The sequence below is a fragment of the Hemiscyllium ocellatum genome, chromosome 1 (genome assembly GCF_020745735.1).
Source record: "Hemiscyllium ocellatum isolate sHemOce1 chromosome 1, sHemOce1.pat.X.cur, whole genome shotgun sequence".
NCBI lineage: Eukaryota > Metazoa > Chordata > Chondrichthyes > Orectolobiformes > Hemiscylliidae > Hemiscyllium > Hemiscyllium ocellatum.
Window position 1 is genome coordinate 77,307,848 of NC_083401.1, and position 9,740 is coordinate 77,317,587.

Below are 9,740 nucleotides of genomic sequence, written 5' to 3' on the forward strand. Positions count from 1 at the left end.
CTTCTTGAAGTTGGCCTCATTGGAACATACATGATGGAGATGGAGGAACTGGGAGAATGGAATGGAGTCTTTACAGGGGAAGGGAGAAGTCAGATAGACCAGGTGAAATTGAGAACAGGGTGGAAATTGGAAACAATTTGATGAATTTATCCAATTCCAGACAAGAGGGAAGCAGCACTGATGATGCCAATGATATATTGGAAAACGTTGAGTGGGGGCTAGAATAGAACTGGAACAAGGAATATTCTGCCATGCAAATACCCATGGCCATCCCTCTGACCTGGAGAAAATGAGGGGACTTAAGAGAAGTTGTTGAGGCTGAGGACAAGCTCAGCCAACTGGAGTTATGTCCTTTACACAGTTAGATGTACAGCATGGAAAGATCCTTCAGTCCAACTCCAACTCATCCATGTCGATCAGATATCCTAAATTAAATCTAGTCCCACTTGCCAGCACTTGGCCTATATCCCTCTAAACCCTCCCTAGTCTTATACCCAAGTGCTGTAATTGTACCAGCCTCCACCTCTTCTCTGGCAGTTCATTCCATACCTTACACCATCCTCTGCTTGAACAAGTTGCTCCTTAAGTCCCTTGTAAAATCTTTTTAGCTGCCATCCCACCAGAAGAGGATCAGCTGCCATTTCCACCACCAGCGAGATGCTATTTCTCTCCATTCCCTTGACTGTGTTCTGCAGGGACTGTTCCCTTCTGGAACACCCTGATCCAAACTTTCTTTACTCCCAACACCGAAGATGCCATGGTATGTTCCCCTGCAACCAGTGAAGTTGCAAACCTGCCCATTTACCTCTTTTCCTGCCATTCCACCACTCTCCCCCACCCCACCCCACCCCCACCCCCAACCCCCAACAGTGTCCAAGGGCCCAAACATATCTTCCAGGTGAAGCTGCACTACTTGCATTCAATCTAGCCTGCTACATTTGCTGGTCACAATGTAATCTCCTCTACACTAGGGAAACAAAGCATAGACTGGGTGACTGCATCACAGAATATCTATGTTCTGCCTGTAGAAAAGATCCTTAGCTTCCAGTTGCCTGCCATTTTAACACACTACCCTGATACCTTCAGCAAAGCTCAGCAGGAAGAACACCATCTCACTTTTCACTGCAGGGAACCCTGCAGCTCTCTGGACTCAATAGTAACTTTAAGGTGTTAACTCCCCCATGTCCTAGCCCCCTATCACACACACCAGGCCTTGACATCATAGTCCGCAATTACACACCAACTATTGTTAACTACTAACAGTCTCCAAGAACAGCTATTTACCCTCCCAACCAAGATTGTTATTGATTCCTTTATCTGCCCAACTGTTCTTCTCTCTTTGGGCTCTATCCCTACCTGTTGTTTACACCTTACCCCCTTCCCTCACCCTACCTTCTGCATATAAACTGACATTTTCCTCAGAACTGATGGTAGCTAGGAAGGATCACTGGAGTTTTTTGATTTCTCTTCACAGATGACACCAGACCTGAGCTTTTTCAGCTAGTTCTGTTTTCGTTTGATTTACAGCACCTACACTTCTGTTTTTAACCAATCCTGAAGGTAATTTACCTCAACAATTCACAGTGATAATAACTCCCTTTATTTATCATGGCTATTTGCTTGATGTGTAGTACACTAGTGAAAGATGGAACAAACTGTATGGGGGACTCACATTTACCGCCACAAGTAGCATCTTCATAGTAAAACAATCAACAGTCATGGCAACTTTTAACAATATCATTTATATGTTAAGAAATTTCAAATATTCAAATTCATGGTGTACAACTGAATGCTCAAGCTCAACAGCAGCAGCACAGGTCTCTCAAATTAGTCCAGTAATACAACCATTGTACTACAATACCTGATGTATGGCTAGGAATCTTGTAGAGTGGCACCCAGGAAACTGAATCATTGAAAAAAAGCAAGATTCACAATAAGAAAAGTAATTAAATTTTTTTTCCACTTAACTGCACTGTGATTGTGGTGAGGTAATACTTTGGAGGCTGAAGTAGAAAGTCTTGAAGACATTCTTATCTCAGGATTCTATCAATGCACACACCCTGGCAGTGTTTGCCAAAGCTATGGAGTTTCTGTTATTGCTCAAACAAGATCATGTGTCTTGATAAGTTCTGTTCAAATGGCAATTGAACAGCGATGGCCACAAAACAAATGTCATGAAAGTGTTATGAAGTTGGCGTATATTGTACCTTTACGAGAGAGTGAATGCTGCTCTGAACAGAGTTTACAAGGACCTATATATTGACTAGATGGCAATCTCAGTGTATTGGAAAATTGAAAATGTGCAATATTAGGCTGTGAAATAGATACCTGAGTGTTGTTGTTGTTTTGACAATAATTTGAATTTAACCAGTTTAAATTATACCCCAATAAAGTTTGAATTTATTGCTTTGCCAACATCGAACCAATGGGACAATTGAAATTGGGGATGTACAAAATGCGGACATTTTGAAATTTGGAGGAGAACTGCCATCAAGATAGATCCAAGGAAGTAGGAAACACTATCAAAGGGTATCTTTTCAGATGAAACATATTCACTCTAAAAAGACGACGACCCAGAGAATTCAACAACAGGAACAGCGAAGTCACAGAAGACAACAGCGGTTGTTTGGTTTTGAAATTACACCCTTAATTTCAATGTGTCTTACTGGAATAGCACATTGTTATAGAGTTGGAGGCAGGTAATAAGCAGTTTAGAGAAAGGGGGCTTAGAGTTGTGAATAGTTGTTGTTTAATGTTCACTTTTAGAGTTTTAAAAATTGATATTATTTTCTTTAAATAGTGAAATTTGAGTTCTGTCACTCATATTTTAAACATTACAAGCTGAGATGAGCTTTTCTGGGTGTTTGGTTTAATTAACAGAAGGGTTCACCACCATGTCGTAACACTAGATAAAGCTGAAGATTCTCTATTGTAGGCAGAAAATTCATGAAGTTGAAAATGATTTGTCGACATCTTACATATTAAAAAGGCTGAATAGGGAAACGGGTAAATCTGAAAAAAAAAGGATGTGGAGGAGCTGGTGTTGGACTTGGGTGGGAGCACTGGTCCTTCAGCTACCTGCTGAAGGAATAGGGCTCTAAAAACTAGTGCTTCAAATAAACCTGTTGGACTATAACCTGGTATTGTGATTTTTAACCCTGAAAAAAAACAACCACATAGTCGTTGTTTCTCCTCAAGCTTGAAGCAGATAGCATTTTTGACGAAGAAAATTGGTTGAAAAGGAAAACACTTTCAAATCTGTGTGATGGGAGATAACATTTACCTCTAGTTAAAAAGTTAGGGGTTATTTGATTGAAGTTCAAGGTATTAAGGGGACAGGCTATGGTAGATATAGTAGAATTGTTTTATCTGTTGCAAGGTGGTGAACCCTTCTGTTAATTAAACCAAACACCCAGAAAAGCTCATCTCGGCTTGTAATCTGTTTAAAGTATAAATAACAGAACTCAAATTTCACTATTTAAAGAAAATAATATCAATTTTTTTTAACTCTAAAAGTGAATATTAAACATCAACTATTCACAACTCTAAGCCCCCTTTTTCTTAACTGCTTATTACCTGCCTCCAACTCTATAACAATGTGCTATTCCAATAAGACACATTGAAATTAAGTTGGTGTAATTTCAGAACCAGTGACAGTCTAAACATTAGACCTAACTGCTAATGTAAAAATATGCAAGTTGTCTAAAAATTAAGAGATAGTTTGGAACTCTTCCCTATGTTACCTAAACTATTAACTCTAAGTTAGAGAATCATAAGTATTTGTCTTCCAAAGGCAGGTGTGCAGTTTGCTGTCAGATTAACTATAATGACACTGTCATTGTGTTATATAGCACAGAAACAGACCATTTGATTCAACTTCTGGATTAGTGGTGCTGGAAGAGCAACCCACCCTCCCATCCTGCCACCGCAGGAATTACAAAACCTGCACCCACACTTCCCCCTCAACTCCATCCAAGGCCCTAAAGGAGCCTTCCACATCCATCAAAGTTTTACCTGCACATCCACTAATATTATTTATTGTATCCGTTGCTCCCGATGCGGTCTCCTCTACATTGGGGAGACTGGATGCCTCCTAACAGCGCTTTAGGGAACATCTCCGGGACACCCACACTAATCAACCACAACATTTCAACCCTCCCTCCCACTGTGCCGAGGACTTGGAGGTCCTGGGCCTCCTTCACCAGCGCTCCCTCACCACCAGATGCCTGAAGGAAGAATGCCTCATCTTCCTTCTCAAAACATTTCAACCCCAGGGCATCAATGTGGACTTCAAGAGTTTCCTCATTTCTCTTCCCCCACCTCACCGCAGTTCCAAACTTCCAGCTCAGCACTGTCCCCATGACTTGTCCTACCTGCCTATCTTCTTTTCCACCTATCCACTCCACCCTCCTCTCTGACCTATCACCTTCATCCCCTCCCCTACTCACCTATTGTACTCTGTGCTACTTTCTCCCCACCCCCACCTTCCTCTCACTTATCTTTCCACATTTCAGGCTCTCTACCTGTATTCCTGATGAAGGGCTTTTACCTGAAACATTGATTTTACTGCTCCTCAGATGCTGCCTGAACTGCTGTGCTCTTCCAACACCATTAATCCAGAATCTGGTTTCCAGCATCTGCAGTCATTGTTTTTACCCATTTGATCCAACATGTCCATACCAACTAGCTATCCTAAATTAATCTAATTCTACTTGCCAGTATTTGGCCCATACCCCTCTAAATCCTGCCTATGTATGTCTCTATCCAGATGCCTTTAAATTTGTAATTGTGTCAGCATCCACTTGCTCTGGCAGCTCATTCCACACATGCTTCATCTCCTGCATGAAAAATCTCTAGCTCTATCTTTTCTCTCTCACCTTAAACCTACACTCTCTAGTTTTGGACTCCCCTACCCTGGGAAAAAGACCTTTATTATTCACCCTATCCAGCCTCATGATTTTAACCCTCTATAAAAACGGTCATCCTCATCTTCTGATGCTTCAGGGAAATTAGCCCCAGCCTATTCAATCGCTTCCTATAACTCAAACTGCCCAACACTAGCAACATCCCTGTAAATCTTTTCTTTGCAACATCTTTCTATAGCAGGGAGACCAGAATCAAACCTAAGCAATATCATGTGCAGCTGCGACATAACATTCCAATTCCTATACTCAATGCACTGATCAACGAAGGCAAGTGTACAAAATGCCTTCTTTACGAATGTCTATTTGTGACTCCACCTTCAAGTAACTATGAACGTGCACCACAAAGTCTTTGTTTGGCAACATTCCTCAGGACCCTATCATTAACTATACAATTCCTACTCTGATTTCCCATTTCTGCACATTTATACTCCATTTGCCACTTTTTGTCCCAGCTGATCAGAGTCCCACTGTACTCTGAGATAACCTTCTTCATTGGTGTAGTGAACAATTTTGATGTCATCTGCAAACTTAGTAACCATTCCTCCTATATTCACTTCCAAATCATTTATTAAAAAAAAGACAAAATGAATGGCAGAATAGGCTGGAGAGGCTAAATGGCCTACTTCTGTAGTAATGAAAGTGGTAGATGATCATAATTGGACCCTCTTTCAAAAGTTGGTACAGGAACGATATGTGAATGTCTCCTTCTGTGCTATAAAATTCAAAACATATGATTCTATTACAATGAAACATCACATTTGGAATTACATATCGTGCAGCATACAAAAGCACTCATTGAAATGTACAACTTTTAAAAAGATGATACACTAACTCCACACTCTTAATCCACCTAATGCTATTTATTTTTCTCTCAAGTACTGTACAATTTTGTTTAGCATGCACTATTATTTGTTTTGACTGTTCACTATTTGTTACAACTACTTCCTGGTGGTAAGAAGCTGCATATTTTAAAAACTGGTGGAGGAGCCGTGTTGGACTAGGGTGGACAAAGTTAAAAATCACAACACTAGGTTATAATCCAACAGCTTCCAAATAAATCTGTTCGACTGTAACCTTGCTTTTATTTTTAACTTTAAAAACTGATTAAAGGTATTTTACATTTCCTTTTGGAATTAAGAACAAAAGGACATAATATAACTCGGAGCAGGAGTAGGCAATGCAGCCACGAGTCTGCTCTATTTGATACAATCTTATCTTGGTCGCAACTCCACTTTACTGCCTACTCTCCAAAACCTTCAAACCATTATTCATAAAAATCTGTACCTCCTTAAATTTACTCAATGTCCCAGCATCTACCGCACTTCAGGATAGCAAATTCCTCAGATTCACAGATCTTGAGAGAAGTAATCTCTCATCTGTTTTAATGTTACCCCTTTCCTTAAACTATGATCTCTCATTCTAGTTTGCCATGCATGAGGAAACATCATTTCCACGTCTAATTTGTCACCTCCTTTAAGTTTTTCATGTAATGCATTAATAATCTAGACAAAGAAACAAATGGCATTCCTGTTAAGTTTGCCAATGACAAGATAGGTGGATGGACAGGTAGTGTTGAGGCTGAAGTAAACAGGCTGGGTCAATGGGCAAAGAATGGTAGATGGAATAAAACATGGGAAAGAGAGATTGTCCATTTTGATAGGAAAAATAGAGGTGCAAATGGGGAAGAGCTTAGGAAATCTGAAGCACAAAGGGATTTTAGAATTCCTAGTTCAGGGTTTTCTTTTGGTTAAGATGTAGGTTCAGTTGGCAATTAGGAATGCAAATGCAATATTAGCATTCATTTCAAGAGGGCTAGAACAACTGTAGGACGTACTGCTGAGGCTGTAAATTGTTCTGGTCAGACTGCATTTGGAATGCTGTGAATAGTGTTTCCCCCCATGTCTAAACAAGAATGTGTTGCCATTGGAGGGGGTCCAAAGGAAGGTTAAAAGAAAGATCCCAGAGATGAAAGCATGTCATATGAGGAGTAATTGAGGATTCAGGTCTGTACTTGGGTTTAGAAGGATGAGGGGGGGAAATCTGATTGAAACAGATAGAATATCGAGACACCTGGATAGAGTGGAGATTTTTTAAGATTCCCTACAGTGTGGAAACAGGCCCATTGGCCCAACAAGTACACACCGACCCTCCGAAGAGTAACCCACCCAGACCCATTTCCCTCTGACTAATGCACCTAACACTATGGGCAGTTTAGAATGGCCATTTAGATCAGCAAATTTTTGGAACATCTCAAATGGCATATTCTACATTCAGGATCGTAATTAAAATTTGAATCTTTTTTAAAAAATGTTAAAAAAACAAATTCCTTTTATGAGAGCTTGATGCCAGTATTAATTCTCCATATACTAACTAAGAAACAAATTAGTATTCCAAATAATAGCTAAACCCTCCAGAGACACCTACTCAGACGAGGGCAAAACGGAGATGCAGTGTAGAGCACCAGGGGATGATAAGAGATGCATTAAACGTACACTAAACATTAATTTTAAGCAGTAACGGGGATCTGAACTGCGAAACCATCGGCAACAACAGTTAGCGATGGCAAACTCAAACGAAAGAAGTATGGATCTTAATTTATTTAATGCCGTCCGTGTACAAGTCACAAACAGGGCAGAACGAACACAACTACTCTTAGAGGGGTTATGTAGGAATCCGGTTTAAATCAAGTGTCAGAACCGTACAGGCCTGTCGAGGAATCAACACGCCCTTTTACTATCGCTTTACCATGACTGCACTTCCAGAAAGTACATTATTGGCGATAAAAAACATCAAGAGTCCTGAATCCTGAAAGGCTGCATGTCAATATGTAACGTTTAGGTTCCTTCAGTTTCCTTCCTGTTGGCCCACGAGCCTGAGGAGCACATTACAGCTGATCGACTCATAATGGCCTCGAGAAAATATAGCCACAATAATCGTGTTGTCTATGAAAATTTATGTCCCATCGATGTAAAAAAGCCTTTTGAAAGTTGGAGTTGATGCTGGTTAAAACGCAGAAACTGCTGATTGTGAAATCGGACAAGGCTAACACAAAACTAAGTTGTACGAGAGGCAGAGGCAGAGGCAGAGGCAGAGGAGTCATCGCCATGTCCCCCCCCCCCCCCCCCCCAGAAACCCGTGCCCGCCTCAGCAAAGTTACAAGAGACAACGGAACAGCGAAAACAAAATCGAACTGCCGAGAGACGCAATTTTACAGCGGAATCAGACATACCCCAGGTACCCGGTTCGCTCCGACAAATACCAGGCCGCTCCCGGGATCTCCGCCGTTTTAAACAAAAAGAAATAACCTCCAGAACGGTCCGAGCCCACTTACTGACACCGACATCGTGCCCGCGCAGGCGCAGTGCCCGGGCCTGCCTGCCTGCGTCACCAGGGCAACTCCATCCAGAGCAACGCCCAGAGGCGGACACCCTATGTAAAACCCAATTACTCTCTATATCTATCACTGAGCTGGGTGATACACTCTGTTTATCGTATTATTTCGTCGTTTGATAGTCAAGACCTTTCCTGTGCCATGGAGTTGGAGTTAGTAACTCTTCCACTAATATCATTTATTGTATCCGTTGCTCCCGATGCGGTCTCCTCTACATTGGGGAGACTGGGCGCCTCCTAGCACAGCGCTTTCGGGAACCTCTCCGGGACACCCGCACCAGTCAACCACACCGCCCCGTGGCCCAACATTTCAACTCCCCCTCCCATTCTGCCGAGCACATGAAGGTCCTGGACCCCCTTCACTGCCGCTCCCTCACCACCAGACGCCTGGAGGAAGAACGCCTCATCTTCTGCCTCGGAATACTTCAACCCCAGGGCATCAATGTGGACTTCAACAGTTTCCTAATTTCCCCTTCCCCCACCTCACCCTAGTTCCAAACTTCCAGCTCAGCACTGTCCCCATGACTTGTCAGGACTTGTCCTACCTGCCTATCTTCTTTTCCACCTATCCACTCCACCTTCCTCCCTTACCTATCACCTTCATCCCCTCCCCCACTCACCTATTCTACTTTCTCCCCACCCCCACCCTCCTCAAGCTTATCTCTTCACACTTCAGGCTCTCTGCCTGTATTCCTGAAGGGCTTTTGCCCGAAACGTCGATTTCGCTGCTCCTCGGATGCTGCCTGAACTGCTGTGCTCTTCCAGCACCACTAATCCAGAATCTGGTTTCCAGCATCTGCAGTCATTGTTTTTACCTACCTGATTGATAGAGCAGGTAAAAAAATGAGGTCTGCAGATGCTGGAGATCACAGTTGAAAATGTGTTGCTGGTTAAAGCACAGCAGGTTAGGCAGCATCCAAGGAACAGGAAATTCGACGTTTCGGGCATAAGCCCTTCATCAGGAATCTCTGATGAAGGGCTTATGCCAGAAACGTCGAATTTCCTGTTCCTTGGATGCTGCCTAACCTGCTGTGCTTTAACCAGCAACACATTTTCAACTGATTGATAGAGCAGCCGATTACTGAATCACTATAGCCGCTCACCGAGCTTTAGGCCCCAGCTGTCAGTATCTCCCACCGCTGCCCGGAACATCGGCCGCCCCCCCAGTGCCCCGCCCACCCATCTCCCCCGACGGCCCCAATGCCCCACCCACCTATCTCCCCGACGGCCCCCACCAATGTCCCGCCCACCCATCACCCCCCAAAGCCCCGCCCGCCCATTTCTTTTCCCCGCCCATCTCCCCCGACGGGCCCCCACCCCAATGCCCCGACCACTCCAGCTCCTCTTCAATCACGCCGCCTTTTATATCGCTTGGGCGTGTTGCCATTCGGCCAATTGTTTCTCTTTTTTTTAATTACCACCTCC

General features: G+C 43.0%; 1 protein-coding gene across 1 annotated transcript in view; it reads right to left on the reverse strand.

Annotated features, from left to right (window-relative positions):
* The window catches only part of LOC132813874 (interleukin-6 receptor subunit beta-like), an 86,271-nt gene extending 77,996 nt beyond the window's left edge, over nucleotides 1-8,275 (reverse strand). Inside the window, exon 1 of the mRNA XM_060823292.1 lies at nucleotides 8,155-8,275. The gene's annotated coding sequence lies outside the window, so the exon portion shown is untranslated. The remainder of the gene's footprint in view (nucleotides 1-8,154) is intronic.
* Between the last annotated feature and the right edge of the window lie 1,465 nt (nucleotides 8,276-9,740).